We start from the raw sequence: 24,713 nt of genomic DNA, 5'->3' as shown, positions 1-24,713 counted from the left end.
TGCATTTGACTTTCATTTCGTGCAACAAGCTTTGTTTGAATGTGTTTGACTTTCGTTTAATTAAATTAGCTTTTTTGAATGTATTTGACTTTCATTTGCTTCAAAAAGCTTTTTGTAAATGTATTTGACTTTCATTTGATTCAAATAGCTTTGTTGAATGCATTTGACTTTCATTTGTTTCAAAAAGCTTTGTTTGAATGTGTTTGACTTTCATTTGATTCAAATAGCTTTGTTGAATGCATTTGAATTTCGTTTGACTCAAAAAGCTTTGTTTGAATTTGCTTGACTTTCATTTGATTCAATTACCTTTGTTGAATGCATTTGACTGTATTTGCTTCAAATAGCTTTGTTTGAATGTGTTTGACTTTCATTTGATTCAAATAGCTTTGTTGAATGCATTTGACTTTCATTTGATTCAATTACCTTTGTTGAATGCATTTGACTGTATTTGCTTCAAATAGCTTTGTTTCAATGTGTTTGACTTTCATTTGATTCAAATAGCTTTGTTGAATGCATTTGACTTTCATTTGTTTCAAAAAGCTTTGTTTGAATGTGTTTGACTTTCATTTGATTCAAATAGCTTTGTAGAATGCACTTGACTTTCATTTGCTTCAAAAAGCTTTGTTTGAATGTGTTTGACTTTCATTTGATTCAATTACCTTTGTTGAATGCATTTGACTGTATTTGCTTCAAATAGCTTTGTTTGAATGTGTTTGACTTTCATTTTATCTTAATAGCTATGTTGAATTCAATTGACCTTCATTTGTGTCAAAAAGCTTTGTTTGAATGTGTTTGACTTTCATTTAATTCAAATAGCTTTGTTGAGTGCATTTGACTTTGCATTTGCTTCAAAAAGATTTGTTTCAAAGTGTTTTACTTTCATTTGATTCAAATAGCTTTGTTGAATGCATTTGAATTTCATTTGAGTCAAAAATCTTTGTTTGAATGTGTTTGACTTTCATTTGATTCAAATAGCTTTGCTGAATGCATTTGATTTTCATTTGCTTTAAAAAGCTTTGTTTGAATGTGTTTAACTTTCATTTGAGTCAAATAGCTTTGTTTGAATGTGTTTGACTTTCATTTGATTCAAATAGCCTTGTTGAATGCATTTGACTTTCATTTCGTTCAACAAGCTTTGTTTGAATGTGTTTGACTTTCATTTAATTCAAATAGCTTTGTTGAATGTATTTGACTTTTATTTGCTTCAAAAAGCTTTTTTTGAATGTATTTAACTTTCATTTGATTCAAATAGCTTTGTTGATTGCATTTGACTTTCATTTGCTTCAAAAAGCTTTGATTGAATGTATTTGACTTTCATTAAATTCAGATAGCTTTGATAAATGCATTTGACTTTCATTTGCTTCAAAAAGCTTTATTTGAATGTGTTTGACTTTCATTTGATTCCAATAGCTTTGTTGAATGTATTTGACTTTCATTTGCTTCAAAAAGCTTTGTTTGAATGTGTTTGACTTTCATTTGAGTCGAATAGCTTTGTTTGAATGCATTTAACTTTCATTTAAGTCAAATAACTTTGTTTGAATGTGTTTGACTTTCATTTGATTCAAATAGCTTTGCTGATTGCATTTGATTTTCATTTGCTTCAAAAAGCTGTGTTTGAATGTGTTTGACTTTCATTTGAGTCAAATAGCTTTGTTTGAATGCATTTGACTTTCATTTGAGTCAAATAACTTTGTTTGAATGTGTTTGTCTTTCATTTGATTCAAATAGCCTTGTTGAATGCATTTGACTTTCATTTCGTGCAACAAGCTTTGTTTGAATGTGTTTGACTTTTGTTTAATTAAATTAGCTTTGTTGAATGTATTTGACTTTCATTTGCTTCAAAAAGCTTTTTGTAAATGTATTTGACTTTCATTTGATTCAAATAGCTTTGTTGAATGCATTTGACTTTCATTTGTTTCAAAAAGCTTTGTTTGAATGTGTTTGATTTTCATTTGATTCAAATAGCTTTGTAGAATGCACTTGACTTTCATTTGCTTCAAAAAGCTTTGTTTGAATGTGTTTGACTTTCATTTGATTCAATTACCTTTGTTGAATGCATTTGAATGTATTTGCTTCAAAAAGCTTTGTTTGAATGTGTTTGACTTTCATTTTATCCTAATAGCTATGTTGAATGCAATTGACTTTCATTTGTGTCAAAAAGCTTTGTTTGAATGTGTTCGACTTTCATTTGATTCAAATGGCTTTGTAGAATGCACTTGACTATTATTTGCTTCAAAAAGCTTTGTTTGAATGTGTTTGACTTTCATTTGATTCAAATAGCTTTGTTGAATGCATTTGAATTTCATTTGAGTCAATAACTTTGTTTGAATGTGTTTGACTTTCATTTGATTCAAATAGCTTTGCTAAATGCATTTGATTTTCATTTGCTTCAAAAAGCTTTGTTTGAATGTGTTTGACTTTCATTTAATTCAAATAGCTTTGTTGAGTGCATTTGACTTTCATTTGTTTCAAAAAGCTTTGTTTCAAAGTGTTTTACTTTCATTTGATTCAAATAGCTTTGTTGAATGTATTTGACTTTCATTTGATTCAAATAGCTTTGTTTGAATGTGTTTGACTTTCATTTGATTCAATTACCTTTGTTGAATGTATTTGACTTTCATGCTTCAAAAAGCTTTGTTTGAATGTGTTTGACTTTCATTTTATCTTAATAGCTATGTTGAATGCAATTGACCTTCATTTGTGTCAAAAAGCTTTGTTTGAATGTGTTTGACTTTCATTTGATTCAAATAGCTTTGTAGAATGCACTTAACTTTCATTTGCTTCAAAAAGCTTTGTTTGAATGTGTTTGACTTTCATTTGATTCAAATAACTTTGTTGAATGCATTTGAATTTCATTTGAGTCAAAAATCTTTGTTTGAATGTGTTTGACTTTCATTTGATTCAAATAGCTTTGTTGAATGCATTTGACTTTCATTTGAGTCAAAAAGCTTTGTTTGAATGTGTTTGACTTTCATTTGATTCAAATAGCTTTGTAGAATGCACTTGACTTTCATTTGCTTCAAAAAGTTTTGTTTGAATGTGTTTGACTTTCATTTGATTCAAATAACTTTGTTGAATGCATTTGAATTTCATTTGAGTCAAAAATCTTTGTTTGAATGTGTTTGACTTTTATTTGATTCAAATAGCTTTGCTGATTGCATTTGATTTTCATTTGCTTCAAAAAGCTTTGTTTGAATGTGTTTGATTTTCATTTGAGTCAAATAGCTTTGTTTGAATGCATTTGACTTTCATTTGAGTCAAATAGCTTTGTTTGAATGTGTTTGACTTTCATTTGATTCAAATAGCCTAGTTGAATGCATTTGACTTTCATTTCGTTCAACAAGCTTTGTTTGAATGTGTTTGACTTTCGTTTAATTAAAATAGCTTTGTTGAATGTATTTGACTTTCATTTGCTTCAAAAAGCTTTTTGTGAATGTATTTGACTTTCATTTGCTTCAAATAGCTTTGTTGAATGCATTTGACTTTCATTTGATTCAAATAGCTTTATTTGAATGTGTTTGACTTTCATGTGATTCAAATACCTTTGTTGAATACATTTGACTTTCATTTGCTTCAAAAAACTTTTTTTGAATATGTTTGGCTTTCATTTGATTCAAATAGCTTTGTTGAATGCATTTGACTTTCATTTGTTTCAAAAAGCTTTGTTTGACTTTCATTTTATTAAAATAGCTTTGTTAAATGCATTTCACTTTCATTTCGTTCAAAAAGCTTTGTTTGAATGTGTTTGACTTTCATTTTATTCAAATGGCTTTGTAGAATGCACTTGACTTTCATTTGCTTCAAAAAGCTTTGTTTAAATGTGTTTGACTTTCATTTGATTCAAATAGCTTTGAGAATGCATTTGACTTTCATTTGAGTCAAAAATCTTTGTTTGAACGTGTTTGACTTTCATTTAATTTAAATAGCTTGTTTGAATGCATTTGACTTTCATTTGCTTCAAAAACCTTTGTTTCAATGTGTTTTACTTTCATTTGATTCAAATAGCTTTGTTGAATGCATTCGACTTTCATTTGATTTAAATAGCTTTGTTAGAATGTGTTTGACTTTCATTTGATTCAAATAGCCTTGTTGAATGCATTTGACTTTCATTTCGTTCAACAAGATTTGTTTGAATGTGTTTGACTTTCATTTAATTCAAATAGCTTTGTTGAATGTATTTGACTTTCATTTGCTTCAAAAAGCTTTTTTTGAATGTATTTGACTTTCATTTGATTCAAATAGCTTTGTTGAATGCATTTGACTTTCATTTGCTTCAAAAAGCTTTGTTTGAATGTATTTGACTTTCATTAAATTCAGATAGCTTTGATAAATGCATTTGACTTTCATTTGCTTCAAAATCTTTATTTGAATGTGTTTGACTTTCATTTGATTCAAATAGCTTTGTTGAATTCATTTGACTTTCATTTGAGTCAAAAAGCTTTGTTTGAATGTGTATGACTTTCATTTGATTCAAATAGCTTTGTTGAATGCATTTGACTTTCATTTGAGTCAAAAAGCTTTGTTTGAATGTGTTTGACTTTCATTTGATTCAAATACCTTTGTTGAATGTATTTGACTTTCATTTGCTTCAAAAAGCTTTGTTTGAATGTGTTTGACTTTCATTTGAGTCAAATAGCTTTGTTTGCATGCATTTAACTTTCATTTGAGTAAAATAACTTTGTTTGAATGTGTTTGACTTTCATTTGATTCAAATAGCTTTGCTGATTGCATTTGATTTTCATTTGCTTCAAAAAGTTGTGTTTGAATGTGTTTGACTTTCATTTGAGTCAAATAGCTTTGTTTGAATGCATTTGACTTTCATTTGAGTCAAATAACTTTGTTTGAATGTGTTTGTCTTTCATTTGATTCAAATAGCCTTGTTGAATGCATTTGACTTTCATTTCGTGCAACAAGCTTTGTTTGAATGTGTTTGACTTTCGTTTAATTAAAATAGCTTTGTTGAATGTATTTGACTTTCATTTGCTTCAAAAAGCTTTTTGTAAATGTATTTGACTTTCATTTGATTTAAATAGCTTTGTTGAATGCATTTGACTTTCATTTGTTTCAAAAAGCTTTGTTTGAATGTGTTTGACTTTCATTTGATTCAAATAGCTTTGTAGAATGCACTTGACTTTCATTTGCTTCAAAAAGCTTTGTTTGAATGTGTTTGACTTTCATTTGATTCAAATAGCTTTGTTGAATGCATTTGAATTTCATTTGAGTCATAAATCTTTGTTTGAATGTGTTTGACTTTCATTTGATTCAAATAGCTTTGCTGGTTGCATTTGATTTTCATTTGCTTCAAAAAGCTTTGTTTGAATGTGTTTGACTTTCATTTGAGTCAAATTGCTTTGTTTGAATGCATTTAACTTTCATTTGAGTCAAATAACTTTGTTTCAATGTGTTTGACTTTCATTTGATTTAAATAGCATTGTTGAATGCATTTGACTTTTATTTCGTTCAAAAAGCTTTGTTTGAATGTGTTTGACTTTCATTTTATTCAAATAGCTTTGTAGAATGCACTTGACTTTCATTTCCTTCAAAAAGCTTTGTTTGAATGTGTTTGACTTTCATTTGATTCAAATAGCTTTGTTGAATGCATTTGAATTTCATTTGAGTCAAAAATCTTTGTTTGAATGTGTTTGACTTTCCTTTGATTCAAATAGCTTTGCTGAATGCATTTGATTTTCATTTGCTTTAAAAAGCTTTGTTTGAATGTGTTTAACTTTCAATTGAGTCAAATAGCTTTATTTGAATGTGTTTGACTTTCATTTGAGTCAAATAGCTTTGTTTGAATGCATTTAACTTTCATTTGAGTCAAATAACTTTGTTTGAATGTGTTTGACTTTCATTTGATTCAAATAGCTTTGTTGAATGTATTTGACTTTCATTTGCTTCAAAAAGCTTTTTTTGAATGTATTTGGCTTTCATTTTATTCAAATAGCTTTGTTGAATGCACTTGACTTTCATTTGCTTCAAAAATCTTTGTTTAAATGTGTTTCACTTTCATTTGATTCAAATAGCTTTGTAGAATGCATTTGACTTTCATTTGCTTCAAAAATCTTTGTTTGAATGTGTTTGACTTTCATTTGATTCAAATAGCTTTGTTGAATGCATTTGACTTTCATTTGAGTCAAAAAGCTTTGTTTGAATGTGTTTGACTTTCATTTGATTCAAATAGCTTTGTTGAATGCATTTGACTTTCATTTGAGTCAAAAAGCTTTGTTTGAATGTGTTTGACTTTCATTTGAGTCAAATAGCTTTGTTTGAATGCATTTAACTTTCATTTAAGTCAAATAACTTTGTTTGAATGTGTTTGTCTTTCATTTGATTCAAATAGCCTTGTTGAATGCATTTGACTTTCATTTCGTGCAACAAGCTTTGTTTGAATGTGTTTGACTTTCGTTTAATTAAATTAGCTTTGTTGAATGTATTTGACTTTCATTTGCTTCAAAAAGCTTTTTGTAAATGTATTTGACTTTCATTTGATTCAAATAACTTTGTTGAATGCATTTGACTTTCATTTGTTTCAAAAAGCTTTGTTTGAATGTGTTTGATTTTCATTTGATTCAAATAGCTTTATAGAATGCACTTGACTTTCATTTGCTTCAAAAAGCTTTGTTTGAATGTGTTTGACTTTCATTTGATTCAATTACCTTTGTTGAATGCATTTGACTGTATTTGCTTCAAAAAGCTTTGTTTGAATGTGTTTGACTTTCATTTTATCCTAATAGCTATGTTGAATGCAATTGACTTTCATTTGTGTCAAAAAGCTTTGTTTGAATGTGTTTGACTTTCATTTGATTCAAATGGCTTTGTAGAATGCACTTGACTATTATTTGCTTCAAAAAGCTTTGTTTGAATGTGTTTGACTTTCATTTGATTTAAATAGCTTTGTTGAATGCATTTGAATTTCATTTGAGTCAAAAATCTTTGTTTGAATGTGTTTGACTTTCATTTGATTCAAATAGCTTTGCTGGTTGCATTTGATTTTCATTTGCTTCAAAAAGCTTTGTTTGAATGTGTTTGACTTTCATTTGAGTCAAATAGCTTTGTTTGAATGCATTTAACTTTCATTTGAGTCAATAACTTTGTTTGAATGTGTTTAACTTTCATTTGATTCAAATAGCTTTGCTAAATGCATTTGATTTTCATTTGCTTCAAAAAGCTTTGTTTGAATGTGTTTGACTTTCATTTAATTCAAATAGCTTTGTTGATTGCATTTGACTTTCATTTGCTTCAAAAAGCTTTGTTTCAAAGTGTTTTACTTTCATTTGATTCAAATAGCTTTGTTGAATGTATTTGACTTTCATTTGATTCAAATAGCTTTGTTTGAATGTGTTTGACTTTCATTTGATTCAATTACCTTTGTTGAATGTATTTGACTTTCATGCTTCAAAAAGCTTTGTTTGAATGTGTTTGACTTTCATTTTATCTTAATAGCTATGTTGAATGCAATTGACCTTCATTTGTGTCAAAAAGCTTTGTTTGAATGTGTTTGACTTTCATTTGATTCAAATAGCTTTGTAGAATGCACTTGACTTTCATTTGCTTCAAAAAGCTTTGTTTGAATGTGTTTGACTTTCATTTGATTCAAATAACTTTTTTGAATGCATTTGAATTTCATTTGAGTCAAAAATCTTTGTTTGAATGTGTTTGACTTTCATTTGATTCAAATAGCTTTGCTGATTGCATTTGATTTTCATTTGCTTCAAAAAGCTTTGTTTGAATGTGTTTGACTTTCATTTGAGTCAAATAGCTTTGTTTGAATGCATTTAACTTTCATTTGAGTCAAATAGCTTTGTTTGAATGTGTTTGACTTTCATGTGATTCAAATACCTTTGTTGAATACATTTGACTTTCATTTGCTTCAAAAAACTTTTTTTGAATGTGTTTGGCTTTCATTTGATTCAAATAGCTTTGTTGAATGCATTTGACTTTCATTTGTTTCAAAAAGCTTTGTTTGAATTTGTTTGACTTTCATTTTATTAAAATAGCTTTGTTAAATGCATTTGACTTTCATTTCGTTCAAAAAGCTTTGTTTGAATGTGTTTGACTTTCATTTGATTCAAATAGCTTTGTAGAATGCACTTGACTTTCATTTGCTTCAAAAAGCTTTGTTTGAATGTGTTTGACTTTCATTTGATTCAAATAACTTTGTTGAATGCATTTGAATTTCATTTGAGTCAAAAATCTTTGTTTGAATGTGTTTGACTTTCATTTGATTCAAATAGCTTTGCTGATTGCATTTGAAAACATTTGCTTCAAAAAGCTTTGTTTGAATGTGTTTGACTTTCATTTGAGTCAAATAGCTTTGTTTGAATGCATTTAACTTTCATTTGAGTCAAATAGCTTTGTTTGAATGTGTTTGACTTTCATTTGATTCAAATAGCCTTGTTGAATGCATTTGACTTTCATTTCGTTCAACATGCTTTGTTTGAATGTGTTTGACTTTCGTTTAATTAAAATAGCTTTGTTGAATGTATTTGACTTTCATTTGCTTCAAAAAGCTTTTTGTGAATGTATTTGACTTTCATTTGATTCAAATAGCTTTTTTGAATGCATTTGACTTTCATTTGATTCAAATAGCTTTATTTGAATGTGTTTGACTTTCATGTGATTCAAATACCTTTGTTGAATACATTTGACTTTCATTTGCTTCAAAAAACTTTTTTTGAATGTGTTTGGCTTTCATTTGATTCAAATAGCTTTGTTGAATGCATTTGACTTTCATTTGTTTCAAAAAGCTTTGTTTGAATTTGTTTGACTTTCATTTTATTAAAATAGCTTTGTTAAATGCATTTGACTTTCATTTCGTTCAAAAAGTTTTGTTTGAATGTGTTTGACTTTCATTTTATTCAAATAGCTTTGTAGAATGCACTTGACTTTCATTTGCTTCAAAAAGCTTTGTTTAAATGTGTTTGACTTTCATTTGATTCAAATAGCTTTGAGAATGCATTTGACTTTTATTTGAGTCAAAAATCTTTGTTTGAATGTGTTTGACTTTCATTTAATTCAAATTGCTTGTTTGAATGCATTTGACTTTCATTTGCTTCAAAAAGCTTTGTTTCAATGTGTTTTACTTTCATTTGATTCAAATAGCTTTGTTGAATGCATTCGACTTTCATTTTATTTAAATAGCTTTGTTTGAATGTGTTTGGCTTTCATTTGATTCAAATAGCCTTGTTGAATGCATTTGACTTTCATTTCGTTCAACAAGCTTTGTTTGAATGTGTTTGACTTTCATTTAATTCAAATAGCTTTGTTGAATGTATTTGACTTTCATTTGCTTCAAAAAGCTTTTTTTGAATGTATTTGACTTTCATTTGATTCAAATATCTTTGTTGAATGCATTTGACTTTCATTTGCTTCAAAAAGCTTTGTTTGAATGTATTTGACTTTCATTAAATTCAGATAGCTTTGATAAATGCATTTGACTTTCATTTGCTTCAAAATCTTTATTTGAATGTGTTTGACTTTTTTTTGGAAAATAAGATTTTATTACGAAAGAAAGAAAGTTACAACTTACAAAAGCTAAGTTATAACTACCACCAGAACAGCAAAAGACCTGAAAACAACAGCTCAACCCCACAACCAGTACTAGATCCAAACCTAGCCACCTTCTAGGAAGGGTTCTAGGAAGGGCCTAGAACAACTGGACTCAGATTTCCGGCCACCTTCTAGGAAGGGTTCCGGAAACCAGGACCAAACAACAAGAAAACCAAAAAAACAACAAAACCACACACCTAAAAGCCAATAAAACAACAATCAGAAGCAGACATGCTTGCAAACTGTCCAAAACACCAATAAACAAAAATAGGCAACAAAAAGAGCAACAAAGCTTGCACCAAACAGCATACAACAGGGAACAGAGCAAAAGACAGCATATAGCAGTGCACAGACCAACAGAAACAGCAGCTCAGCAGCAACAGCAAGCAAAGCCAGCAAGCAGCAGCTCAACAGACAGCAAGCACAACAGTGCACAGCAGCACCAGTACAAGCACAGCAAGGCAGAGAACAGAGAAGCAGCAGCATGACAGCAGACCAGCAGCACAGACAGCAGAATAGCAGTGCAGCAGGAGCATAAACCAGAACAATAGCTAGCAGTACAGCAGTACAGCAAGACAGCATTGCTGCAGCAACAGATAGCAGTGCAACAGCAGCAATCAGCAACACACAGCAGCAACAAACTGTAACAACAAAAACAACAACACAACAGCAAAGCAGTAGCACACACAGCAGGGCAGCAGTGACAGCAAACAGTCAGCAACCAGTAGTGCACAGACAGCAAGGCATAAAAACAGCAACCAGCAAACAGCATAGGAAGACAGCCAGCAGAGAAGGAATAACAAACAAAGAAAGATGCATCGGGAGCCTCAGCTTCAAGAAAAAAAGGAGCCCGAGACAAGCCCTAAATAATCAAATATTTGCTTCCCGCCGGGATCCTACAAACTGAATGAAAGACAATATCCCGAACAAGGGCATCAACAGATTTGCAACAACCAGTAAAGAGAACTACATTCCTTTGGATCCAAATACCATAAACTGTTTCAGTAAAGGCCACCTGGATCACTTTATTCTTCAATCTGGAACTTCTGCAGATTTTCTTCATCCAATCGACCTCATCACTAAACTGCTGAACAGGCTTGGAAACATGTAAGATCCCCAAAACCTTGCTCCAAACCTTTCTAGAGAAATCACAATCAAAAAATAAGTGTTGAACACTTTCATTGCCATTCAGACATAGAAAACACTTTGGATCACAAGAGATGTGCCATTGAAGCAACCTATCCTTAGTGACAAGCCTATTCCACAAAGCAAGCCACAAGATAAAAACACTCTTTGGAGTTGCTAAGTTATGGCAAGTGACTCTCTTCCAAGGAACTTTAGGCACTTGAGGCCTAATAGCAGCATAAAGCTTCTTGATTTTCAACTTGTTGCCCTGAATAAAACCATCCCATCCCCCTTGATCATTCACAATATCTCTACAAATCAAAATCTTCTTCAAGAACCAGGAGCATCTAGCAGGGGTAGGAGCGGTCCAACAATCTTTGTGCTTGAAATAGTAGATATGAACCCACTTAACCCAAAGATTATCAGCCTTGTGAGCAATATCCCAAAGTAACTTAGTGATAGCTGCTTTATTCCACTCAGGAAGAGAAAGCAGATTCCAGCCACCACAAACTTTAGGAAGGCAAACATTATTCCAAGCAACCAAAGACTTCTTAGCAGGAGCAGAGGATCCAGTCCAAAGAAAGCATCTGAACCTAGCCTCAATCTCTTTCAGAATTTTCTTCGGAAGAATAAAAATTTGAGCCCAATAAGTCTGTATACCAAACAACACACTCTTCACCAATTGAAGCCTCCCAGCATAGGACAGGTGTTTAGCCATCCACCCTTGAATCCTAGCAGTGACTCTCTCCACCAAAGGCCTACACTGAGTAATAGTAAGCTTCTTTGAAGAGAGAGGGACCCCAAGATACCTAAAAGGAATGGAGCCTTGAGAAACACCAAAAAGCTCCCTCAACTCATTCTGAACATCAACAGAGACTCCTCCAAAGTAGACTTCACTTTTATCAAGATTAGCAGAAAGCCCAGAGGCACCCGAGAATTTCGAGAAGGCTTGGAAGAGAAGCCTAACAAAAACACTATCAGCTCGAGAAAACATCAATAAATCATCAGCAAACATCATGTGAGTTAGGTTTAACTTTTCACATATAGGGTGAAAGTTAAAGTCAGGAGACAACCTAAGCTCATCAAGGCATCTGGAGAGGTACTCCATACCAATAGCAAAGAAAAAGGGAGACATAGGATCACCTTGCCTTAGCCCTTTCTTAGCTTCAAAGGGGGGGCCAGGAAAACCATTAATAAGAATAGAATAAGAGACAGAAGTAAGACAATTCCAGATCCAATCAACAAATCTCTGAGGGAAACCAAGCTCTTGCATGACAGTGATCAAGAAATCCCACTCAACCGAATCATAGGCTTTCTTCAAATCCACCTTAACCATACACCTAGGAGAGATAAATTTGTGATCATAGCCTTTGATCAATTCAGTTGCAAGAAGAATATTGTCACCAATGTGCTTACCAGGAATGAACCCTGCCTGAGCATCATCAATCACCTCACCAATGACAGCAGCAAGCCTAGCAGTTATGACTTTAGAAATGAGCTTATAGACCACAGTACAACAGGCTATAGGTCTAAAATCCTTAACATGAGAAGCAGAATGGACTTTAGGGACCAAAGTAATAGTTGTACAATTCCATTGCCTAGGCAAAATCCCATTATTAAAGAAATCAATAACACTAGCATAAATATCATCTTTCACAATATGCCAAGCTCTCTTAAATAAATAGGAGTTAAAGCCATCAATACCAGGAGCTTTAGTGTTATCAATTCCCTTAAGGCCAACATCAATTTCAGCATGAGAGATAGGCCTAATGAGGTAGCTCTGAGCAGCAGAGCTAAGCTGCTTACCCCTCCGCATAGTAATAAGGTCAACAGCAGGGAGCCAAGGAGCCTGAGTCCCTAAAAGAGACTTATAGAAAGAGATAATTTCATGAGAGATAGCATCTAGATCCTTAAGCAACACCTGATTAGAATCAAAAATAGAATCAATTCTATTCCTTGCTTGCCTAGTCTTCATCACAGAAAAGAAGTAGTGGGAATTGCCATCTCCAAGCTTAACCCAATTAATCCTAGATTTTTGCTTGAAGATGCTTTCCTGAATATCATTCCAGTGCTTAACAACCTTAATAGCATCAGATTCTTTAGCATATAAATCCAAATCATCAGGGTTCTGAGCCATTAAGGTTTGAATTCTAGAAAGCTTATCATTAGCCTGGTCAATCTTTTCCTCAATGTTGCCAAACTGCTTGCTAGTAAGAGATTTGATACTAGACTTTACAGAATTGAGCTTCTGCCAAACAGAACTACCAGAGCCCCAAGCCTGCGAAACAGTATCAAGAAAATCAGGGTGATCCGCAATACAGTTTAGAAACCGGAAAGGTCTACCTTTCCCCACAGGGCCAGAGCAAATATCCAGCAAAACAGGACTATGATCAGATAAAGAAGGAGGGAGATAAACAGTCTCCACATGCCCATGAGAAGCTAACCAAGCTTGATTACCAAAGACTCTATCAAGTCTAGAAAGCGTTCTAGGGCCAGTATGAGCCTTATTAGACCAAGAGTAGAAGGACCCTTTGCTTTTGAGCTCAGTGAGGTCCAAATCATCAACCAAATTCTGAAAGTCTCTAGTCTCATAATCAGTAACATCAGCACCATGAAGCCTATCAGAAGCATGAAGAATAGAGTTATAATCACCAACACAAAGCCAAGGAGAATGCTGGATAGAGATGCTTCTGAGCCCCTCCCACAAAGAAAGCCTATCATGAATGGAGTGAAGACCATAGACAACAGTGAGAAAAATCTGGGTAGAGAGATCCTTAGAAGAAACAGTACAATGAATGAACTGTTCATGAATCTTCAAAACATTAACAGTTACTCTATCCACATTCCAACCAAGCCGAATCCTCCCTTTGGGAGAATGATCATAATTACACAACTAGAGCCAAGAAGAGCCAAACTTCTTCTGATAAGTGAGAACATTTTTCAACTTGATTTTTGTTTCAAGCAATCCAACAACATCAACTGAATGAGAATGAAGCAACCTCCTTACAGAGGCAACTTTTCCAAGGTCATTCAGGCCCCTGACATTCCAAATAGAGTAAATCATGACACCAAAGGGGGATTAACCTCACCCCCGCTTGGATTAATAGTGAACCCACCTGCACCATCCATTTCATTTGCAAACAAAGTAACAAAGGCATTAGAGGTAGAAGCAGGCTGATGAACTCTAGTTTGCTGGCTTTTTGTTTTCCTCCCTACTATTCTCCAACCCTCATCTGAATTCTTAGAGGTATGAACCTGTGGAGTAATAATAGATTGACCATGAACAGAAACCCCAACATCAACAGCAGCAGAAGGAGCAGGAACATGGGTAGGCTTAGGAGCCCAAACTTGCTTTTGCTTAGGAGGAATAGGAGCCGGTTGCTTAGAAGCCTGCTTAGGCAAAGGAGGCTTAACAGAGCAATCATGACCAATCTTGTTACACTTGGAGCAAAAAGAAGGAGCCCACTCATACACCACTTTGATCTCCAATAATTCCTTCAAAGGACTCTCAACCCACACAGAGGATGGCAAAGGCTTTGTAACATCAATATCAATCAGAACCCTAGCAAAAGACACTCTAAGCTGTCTAGTAGTACACTCATCAGCACAAATTGGCACTCCAAGCAAACTACCAAGGCGGCTAAGAGTGTGAGATCCCCAACAATTAAGTGGAAGATTAGGGAATTTAACCCAAAGAGGAATAGTTCTAAGTATTTCAGCATGAAAATCAAAATCAGGGCACCAAGGCTTCACTATTGCAGGCTTTCCAAAGAACATATGAGGACCAGAACAAAGGATAGTATCTCTATCATCACTAGAACACATATTGATAATAAAGTACCCATCATCATGCCAATACACATCTGGTTTGTGCATATCATTCCATTGTTGAGCAAAGAAACGAAGAACAGCAGCAATAGTAGGATAAAAGCCAACCACATAAAAAACAAGAGCATTAGCCCATTTTCGATTACCTTCCTCAAGCTCGACTGCTTGTAGCTCAACAATTAGTTTCCCATCTTGCACTTTCGGAGCAACAAAGGATAGTGTAGCTCCTTTAGCAGCCAATTTCCCAGCAAAAGATGAAGCACGAGTCCCCTTCTGCTCCAGAACAGGGGAAGCAGCACGGTTTTCAGAAGAATCCCGCAAGCTCAACTCCAAGGCAGAAAGAGGAGCAGCTCGATCTTCATTAATGTCATGCGCAATATGCTCCAGAAAAGTTGAGGAAGGAAGAACAACATGTCCTGTTGCATCACCAAGCCCAGATCCACCAGTATCTAATGGAATAGTAACCCCCGAAACCCTAGGTTCTGTATCATTAGGTTGCTTCGATTTGGCAGAAGCTTTAGCAACTGAAGTAGCTTCAACATCCACAGGAACGCCGGAAATAGCACCACCAGCTGACTGAACTACCGCCGGCGTCGGAGTAAGCAGCTCATCCCCCTCTTGAATCGGGCTAGGAACAAAAGGAGTATTTGAAATCCCCAAATTCTTCAAAACCGAGCCAACAACTTCATGAGCAGCCTTTTGTTGCGCAATTTGAGGTGTAGAAATAGCTTGCTTCTTCTTCTTCGCCATTGAAATCCAGATTTGATGAAGAAAACCAATAAAAAATGAAGAACCATGAAGAAGAGAGAGAAGAGAAAAAGTCAACGAAAGTCAAACCCCACTAATGTGACTCAAAAAGCCAAAGTTTGACTTTCATTTGATTCAAATAGCTTTGTTGAATGCATTTGACTTTCATTTGAGTCAAAAAGCTTTGTTTGAATGTGTTTGACTTTCATTTGATTCAAATAGCCTTGTTGAATGCATTTGACCTTCATTTGAGTCCAAAAGCTCTGTTTGAATGTGTTTGACTTTCATTTGATTCAAATAGCTTTGTTGAATGTATTTGACTTTCATTTGCTTCAAAAAGCTTTGTTTGAATGTGTTTGACTTTCATTTGAGTCAAATAGCTTTGTTTGAATGCATTTAACTTTCATTTGAATCAAATAACTTTGTTTGAATGTGTTTGACTTTCATTTGATTCAAATAGCTTTGCTGATTGCATTTTATTTTCATTTGCTTCAAAAAGCTTTGTTTGAATGTGTTTGGCTTTCATTTGATTCAAATAGCTTTGTTGAATGCATTTGACTTTCATTTGTTTCAAAAAGCTTTGTTTGAATGTGTTTGACTTTCATTTGATTCAAATAGCTTTGTAGAATGCACTTGACTTTCATTTGCTTCAAAAAGCTTTGTTTGAATGTGTTTGACTTTCATTTGATTCAATTACCTTTGTTGAATGCATTTGACTTTCATTTGCTTCAAAAAGCTTTGTTTGAATGTGTTTGACTTTCATTTTATCCTAATAGCTATGTTGAATGCAATTGACTTTCATTTGTGTCAAAAAGCTTTGTTTGAATGTGTTTGACTCTCATTTGATTCAAATGGCTTTGTAGAATGCACTTGACTTTCATTTGCTTCAAAAAGCTTTGTTTGAATGTGTTTGACTTTCATTTGATTCAAATAGCTTTGTTGAATGCATTTGAATTTCATTTGAGTCAAAAATCTTTGTTTGAATGTGTTTGACTTTCATTTGATTCAAATAGCTTTGCAGATTGCATTTGATTTTCATTTGCTTCAAAAAGCTTTGTTTGAATGTGTTTGACTTTCATTTGAGTCAAATAGCTTTGCTTGAATGCATTTGACTTTCATTTGAGTCAAATAACTTTGTTTGAATGTGTTTGACTTTCATTTGATTCAAATAGCCTTGTTGAATGCATTTGACATTCATTTCGTTCAACAAACTTTGTTTGAATGTGTTTGACTTTCGTTTAATTAAAATAGCTTTGTTGAATGTATTTGACTTTCATTTGCTTCAAAAAGCTTTTTGTGAATGTATTTGACTTTCATTTGATTCAAATAGCTTTGTTGAATGCAGTTGACTTTTATTTGCTTCAAAAAGCTTTGTTTGAATGTGTTTGACTTTCATTTGATTCAAATACCTTTGTTGAATACATTTGACTCTCATTTACTTCAAAAAACTTTGTTTGAATGTGTTTGGCTTTCATTTGATTTAAATAGCTTTGTTGAATGCATTTGACTTTCATATGTTTTAAAAAGCTTTGTTTGAATTTGTTTGACTTTCATTTTATTAAAATAGCTTTGTTAAATGCATTTGACTTTCATTTCGTTCAAAAAGCTTTGTTTGAATGTGTTTGACTTTCATTTTATTTAAATAGCTTTGTAGAATGCACTTGACTTTCATTTGCTTCAAAAAGCTTTGTTTAAATGTGTTTAACTTTCATTTGATTCAAATAGCTTTGAGAATGCGTTTGACTTTCATTTAAGTCAAAAATCTTTGTTTGAATGTGTTTGACTTTCATTTAATTCAAATAGCTTGTTTGAATGAATTTGACTTTCATTTGCTTAAAAAAGCTTTGTTTCAATGTGTTTTACTTTCATTTGATTCAAATAGCTTTGTTGAATGCATTTGACTTTCATTTGATTTAAATAGCTTTGTTTGAATGTGTTTGACTTTCATTTGATTCAATTACCTTTGTTGAATGCATTTAACTTTCATTTGCTTCAAAAAGCTTTGTTTGAATGTGTTTGACTTTCATTTAATCCTAATAGCTTTGTTGAATGCAATTGACTTTCATTTGTGTCAAAAAGCTTTGTTTAAATGTGTTTGACTTTCATTTGATTCAAATAGCTTTGTAGAATGCACTTCACTTTCATTTGCTTCAAAAACCTTTGTTTGAATGTGTTTGACTTTCAGTTGATTCAAATAGCTTTGTTGAATGCATTTGACTTTCGTTTGAGTCAAAAAGCTTTGTTTAAATGTGTTTGACGTTCATTTGATTCAAATAGCTTTGCTGAATGCATTTTATTTTCATTTGCTTCAAAAAGCTTTGTTTGAATGTGTTTGACTTTCATTTGATTCAAATAGCTTTGTTGAATGCATTTGACTTTCGTTTGAGTCAAAAAGCTTTGTTTGAATGTGTTTGACTTTCATTTGATTCAATTACCTTTGTTGAATGCATTTGACTTTCATTTGCTTCAAAAAGCTTTGTTTGAAGGTGTTTGACTTTCATTTTATTCTAATAACTTTGTTGAATGCATTTGATTTTTATTTGTGTCAAAAAGCTTTGTTTGAATGTGTTTGACTTTTATTTTATCCTAATAGCTATGTTTAATGCAATTGACTTTCATTTGTGTCAAAAAGCTTTGTTTGAATGTGTTTGACTTTCATTTGATTCAAATAGCTTTGTAGAATGCACTTCACTTTCATTTGCTTTAAATAGCTTTGTTTGAATGTGTTTGACTTTCATTTGAGTCAAATAGCTTTGTTTGAATGCATTTGACTTTTATTTGAGTCAAATAGCTTTGTTTGAATGTGTTTGACTTTCATTTGATTCAAATAGCCTTTTTGAATGCATTTGACTTTCATTTCGTTCAACAAGCTTTGTTTGAATGTGTTAGACTTTCATTTAATTCAAATAGCTTTGTTGAATGTATTTGACTCTCATTTGCTTCAAATAGCTTTTTTAAATGTATTTGACTTTCATTTGATTCAAATAGCTTTGTTGAATGCATTTGACTTTCATTTGCTTCAAAAAGCTTTGTTTGAATGTGTTTGACTTTCATTTGATTCAAATAGCCTTGTTGAATGCATTTGACTTTCATTTGATTCAAATAGCTTTATTTGAATGTGTTTGACTTTCATTTGATTCAAATATCTTTGTTGAATGCATTAGACTTTCATTTGCTTCAAAAAGCTTTGTTTGAATGTGTTTGACTTTCATTTGATTCTAATAACTTTGTTGAATGCATTTGACTTTCATTTGCTTCTTAAATCTTTGTTTGAATGTTTTTGACTTTCATTTGATTCAAATAGCTTTGCTGAATGCATTTGAATTTCATTTGCTTCAAAAAGTTTTTTTTGAATGTGTTTGACTTTAATTTGATTCAAATAGCTTTTTTGAATGCATTTGACTTTGATTTGCTTCAAAAAGCTTTGTTTGAATGTGTTTGACTTTCATTTAATTCAAATAGCTTGGTTGAATGTATTTGACTTTCATTTGATTCAAATAGCTTGGTTGAATGCATTTGACATTGATTTGCTTCAAAAAGCTTTGTTTGCATGTGTTTGACTTTCATTTGATTCAAATAGCTTTGTAGAATGCACTTGACTTTCATTTGCTTCAAAAAGCTTTGTTTGAATGTGTTTGACTTTCATTTGATTCAAATAGCTTTGTTGAATGCATTTAAATTTCGTTTGAGTCAAAAAAATTTGTTTGAATGTGTTTGACTTTCATTTGATTCAAATAAATAGCTTTGCTGAATGCATTTGATTTTCATTTGCTTCAAAAAGCTTTGTTTGAATGTGTTTGACATTCATTTGAGTCAAATAGCTTTGTTTGAATGCAGTTGACTCTCATTTGAGTCAAATAGCTTTGTTTGAATGTGTTTGACTTTCATTTGATTCAAATAGCCTTGTTGAATGCATTTGACTTTCATTTCTTTCAACAAGCTTTGTTTGAATGTGTTTGACTTTCTTTTAATTAAAATAGCTTTGTTGAATGTATTTGACTTTCATTTGCTTCAAAAAGCTTTTTTGGAATGTATTTGACATTCATTTGATTCAAATAGCATTGTTGAATCCATTTGACTTTCATTTGCTTCAAAAAGCTTTGTTTGAATGTGTTTTACTTTCATTTGATTCAAATACCTTTGATGAATGCATTTGAGTTTTATTTGCTTCAAAAAGCTTTGTTTGAATGTGTTTGGCTTTCATTTGATTCAAAGAGCTTTGTTGAATGCATTTGACTTTCATTTGTTTCAAAAAGCTTTGTTTGAATTTGTTTGACTTTCATTTTATTTAAATAGCTTTGTTAAATTCATTTGACTTTCATTTCGTTCAAAAAGCTTTGTTTGAACGTGTTTGACTTTCATTTTATTCAAATAGCTTTGAAGAATGCACTTGACTTTCATTTGCTTCAAAAAGCTTTGTTTAAATGTGTTTGACTTTCATTTGATTCAAATAGCTTTGCAGAATGCATTTGACTTTCATCTGAGTCAAAAATCATTGTTTGAATGTGTTTGACTTTCATTTGATTCAAATAGCTTTGTAGAATGCATTTGACTTTCATTTAAGTCAAAAATCTTTGTTTGAATGTGTTTGACTTTCATTTGATTCAAGTAGCTTTGTAGAACGCACTTGACTTTCATTTGCTTCAAAAAGCTTTGTTTGAATGTGTTTGACTTTCATTTGATTCAATTACCTTTGTTGAATGCATTTGACTTTCATTTGCTTCAAAAAGCTTTGTTTGAATGTGTTTGACTTTCATTTATCCTAATAGCTATGTTTAATGCAATTGACTTTCATTTGTGTCAAAGAGCTTTGTTTGAATGTGTTTGACTTTCATTTGATTCAAATAACTTTGTAGAATGCACTTGACTTTCATTTGCTTCAAAAAGCTTTGTTTGAATGTGTTTGACTTTCATTTGATTCAAATAGCTTTGTTGAATGCATTTGACTTTCGTATGAGTCAAAAAGCTTTGTTTGAATGTGTTTGACTTTCATTTGATTCAAATAGCTTTGCTGAATGCATTTGACTTTCGTTTGATTCAAAAAGCTTTGTTTGATTGTGTTTGACTTTCATTTGAGTCAAGTAGCTTTGTTGGAATGCATTTGACTTTCATTTGAGTCAAATAGCATTGTTTGAATGTGTTTGACTTTCATTTTATTCAAATAGCCTTGTTGAATGCATTTGACTTTCATTTCGCTCAACAAGCTTTGTTTGAATGTGTTTGACTTTCATTTAATTCAAATAGCTTTGTTGAATGTATTTGACTTTCATTTGCTTCAAAAAGCTTTGTTTGAATGTGTTTGACATTAATTGTATCCTAATAGCTTTGTTGAATGCAATTGACTTTCATTTGTGTCAAATAGCTTTGTTTGAATGTGTTTGACTTTCATTTGATTCAAATAGCTTTGTAGAATGCACTTGACTTTCATTTGCTTCAAAAAGCTTTGTTTGAATGTGTTTGACTTACATTTGATTCAAATAGCTTTGTTGAATGCATTTGAATATCGTTTGACTTAAAAAGCTTTGTTTGAATGTGGTTGACTTTCATTTGATTCAAATAGCTTTGTTGAATGCATTTGAATTTCGTTTGACTCAAAAAGCTTTGTTTGAATTTGCTTGACTTTCATTCAATTAAAATAGCTTTGTTGAATGTATTTGACTCTCATTTGCTTCAAAAAGCTTTGTTTTAATGTGTTTGGTTTTCATTTTATTCAAATAGCTTTTTTGAATGCATTTGATTTTCATTTTTTTCTAAAACCTTTGTTTGAATTTGTTTGACTTTCATTTTATTCAAATAGCTTTGTTAAATGCATTTGACTTTCATTTCGTTCATAAAGCTTTGTTTGAATGTTTTTGACTTTCATTTTATTCAGATAGCTTTGTAGAATGCACTTGACTTTCATTTGCTTCAAAAAGCTTTGTTTGAATGTGTTTGAGTTTCATTTAATTCAAATAGCTTGGTTGAATGTATTTGACTTTCATTTGCTTCAAAAAGCTTTGTTTGAATGTGTTTTACTTTCATTTGATTCAAATAGGTTTGTTGAATGCCTTTGACTTTCATTTGATTCAAAAAGCTTTGTTTGAATGTGTTTGACTTTTATTTGATTCAAATAGCTTTGTTGAATGCATTTGACTTTCATTTGCTTCAAAAAGCTTTGTTTGAATGTGTTTGACTTTCATTTGATTCAAATAGCTTTGTAGAATGCACTTGACTTTCATTTGCTTCAAAAAGCTTAGTTTGAATGTGTTTGACTTTCATTTGATTCAAATAGCTTTGTTGAATGCATTTGACTTTAAATTGAGTCAAAAAGCTTTGTTTGAATGTTTTTTACTTTCATTTAATTAAAATAGCTTTGTTGAATGCATTTTTTTTTCATTTGCTTCAAAAAGCTTTGTTTGAATGTGTTTGACTTTCATTTGAGTCAAATAGCTTTGTTTGAATGTGTTTAACTTTCATTTGATTCAAATAGCCTTGTTGAATGCATTTGAATTTCATTTCTTTCAACAAACTTTGTTTGAATATGTTTGACTTTCATTTAATTAAAATTGCTTTGTTGAATGTATTTGACTTTCATTTGCTTCAAAAAGCTTTTTTGGAATGTGTTTGACTTTCATTTTATTCAAATAGATTTGTTGAACGCATTTGACTTTCATTTGATTCAAGTAGCTTTGTTGAACGCATTTGACTTTCATTTGCTTCAAATAGCTTTATTTGAATGTGTTTGACTTTCATTTGATTCAAATAGCTTTGTTGAATGCATTTGACTTTCATTTGATTCAAACACCTTTCTTGAATGCATTTGACTTTCATTTGATTCAAAAAGCTTTGTTTGAATGTGTTTGACTTTCATTTTATTCTAATAGCTTTGTTGAATGCATTTGACTTTCATTTGTGTTAAAAAGCTTTGTTTGAATGTGTTGGACTTTCATTTGATTCAAATAGCATAGTAGAATGCACTTGACTTTCATTTGCTTCAGAAAGCTTTGTTTGAATGTGTTTGATTTTCATTTGATTAAAATAACTTTGTTGACTGCATTTGACTTTCTTTTGAGTCAAAATGCTTTGTTTAAATGTGTTTGACTTTCATTTGATTTAAATAGCTTTGTTGAATGCATTTGACTTTCACTTGCTTGATAAAGCTTTGTTTGAATTTGTTTGACTTTCATTTGATTTAAATACCTTTGTTGAATGCACTTGACTTTCATTTGCTTCAAAAAGCTTTATTTGAATATGTTTTACTTTCATTTGATTCAAATAGGTTTGTTGAATGCAGTTGACTTTCATTTGATTCAAAAAGCTTTGTTTGAATGTGTTTGACTTTCATTTGATTCAAATAGCTTTGTTGAATGCAATTGACTTTCATTTGCTTCAAAAAGCTTTGTTTGATTGTATTTGACTTTCATTTGATTCAAATAGCTTTGTTGAATGCATTTGACTTTCATTTGCTTCAAAAAGCTTTGTTTGAATGTGTTTGGCTTTCATTTGATTCAAATAGCTTTGTTGAATGCATTTGACTTTCATTTGCTTCAAAAAGCTTTGTTTGAATGTGTTTGGCTTTCATTTGATTCAAATAGCTTTGTTGAATGCATTTGACTTTCACTTGATTGATAAAGCTTTGTTTGAATTTGTTTGACTTTCATTTGATTTAAATACCTTTGTTGAATGCACTTGACTTTCATTTGCTTCAAAAAGCTTTCTTTGAATGTGTTTTACTTTCATTTGATTCAAATAGGTTTGTTGAATGCAGTTGACTTTCATTTGATTCAAAAAGCTTTGTTTGAATGTGTTTGACTTTTATTTGATTCAAATAGCTTTGTTGAATGCAATTGACTTTCATTTGCTTCAAAAAGCTTTGTTTGAATGTGTTTGAATTTCATTTGATTCAAATAGCTTTGTAGAATGCACTTGACTTTCATTTGCTTCAAAAAGCTTAGTTTGAATGTGTTTGACTTTCATTTGATTCAAATAGCTTTGTTGAATGCATTTGGCTTTAATTTGAGTCAAAAAGCTTTGTTTGAATGTGTTTTACTTTCATTTGATTAAAATAGCTTTGTTGAATGCATTTTTTTTTTCATTTGCATCAAAAAGCTTTGTTTGAATGTGTTTGACTTTCATTTGAGTCAAATAGCTTTGTTTGAAAGCATTTGACTTTCATTTGAGTCAAATAGCTTTGTTTGAATGTGTTTGACTTTCATTTGATTCAAATAGCCTTGTTGAATGCATTTGACTTTCATTTCTTTCAACAAACTTTGTTTGAATGTGTTTCACTTTCATTTAATTAAAATAGCTTTGTTGAATGTATTTGACTTTCATTTGCTTTAAAAAGCTTTTTTGGAATGTGTTTGACTTTCATTTTATTCAAATAGATTTGTTGAACGCATTTGACTTTCATTTGATTCAAATAGCTTTGTTGAACGCATTTGACTTTCATTTGCTTCAAATAGCTTTATTTGAATGTGTTTGACTTTCATTTGATTCAAATAGCTTTGTTGAATGCATTTGACTTTCATTTGATTCAAACACCTTTCTTGAATGCATTTGACTAACATTTGATTCAAAAAGCTTTGTTTGAATGTGTTTGACTTTCATTTTATTCTAATAGCTTTGTTGAATGCATTTGACTTTCATTTGTGTTAAAAAGCTTTGTTTGAATGTGTTTGACTTTCATTTGACTCAAATAGCATTGTAGAATGCACTTGACTTTCATTTGATTCAGAAAGCTTTGTTTGAATGTGTTTGATTTTCATTTGATTAAAATAACTTTGTTGAATGCATTTGACTTTCATTTGAGTCAAAAAGCTTTGTTTAAATGTGTTTGACTTTCATTTGATTCAAATAGCTTTGATGAATGCATTTGACTTTCATTTCGTTCAACAAGCTTTGTTTGAATGTGTTTGACTTTCATTTAATTAAAATAGCTTTGTTGAATATATTTGACTTTCATTTGCTACAAAAAAATTTGTTTGAATGTGTTTGACTTTCATTTGTATCAAATAGCTTTGTTGAATGTATTTGACTTTCATTTGCTTCAAAAAGATTTTTTTGAATGTGTTTGACTTTCATATGATTCAAATAGCTTTGTTGAATGCATTTGACTTTCATTTGCTTCAAAAACCTTTGTTTTAATGTGTTTGACTTTCATTTGATTGATATGGCTTTGTTGAATGCATTTCTCTTTCATTTGCTTCAAAAAGGTTTGTTTTAATGTGTTTGACTTTCATTTGATTGAAATGGCTTTGTTTTAATGCATTTGATTTTCATTTGATTCAAATTGCTATGTTGAATGTATTTGACTTTCATTTGCTTCAAAAAGTTTTTTTTAATGTGTTTTACTTTCATATAATTCAAATAGCCTTGTTGAAAGCATTTGACTTTCATTTGCTTCAAAATGCTTTGTTTGAATGTGTTTGACTTTCATTTAATTCAAATAGCTTTGTTGAATGCACTTGACTTGTCTTTGAGTT

This window comes from Chenopodium album, chromosome 12 (assembly GCF_948465745.1).
Source record: "Chenopodium album chromosome 12, dcCheAlbu1.1, whole genome shotgun sequence".
NCBI classification, from domain to species: domain Eukaryota; kingdom Viridiplantae; phylum Streptophyta; class Magnoliopsida; order Caryophyllales; family Amaranthaceae; genus Chenopodium; species Chenopodium album.
Note: the sequence above shows the minus strand (reverse complement) of the source record.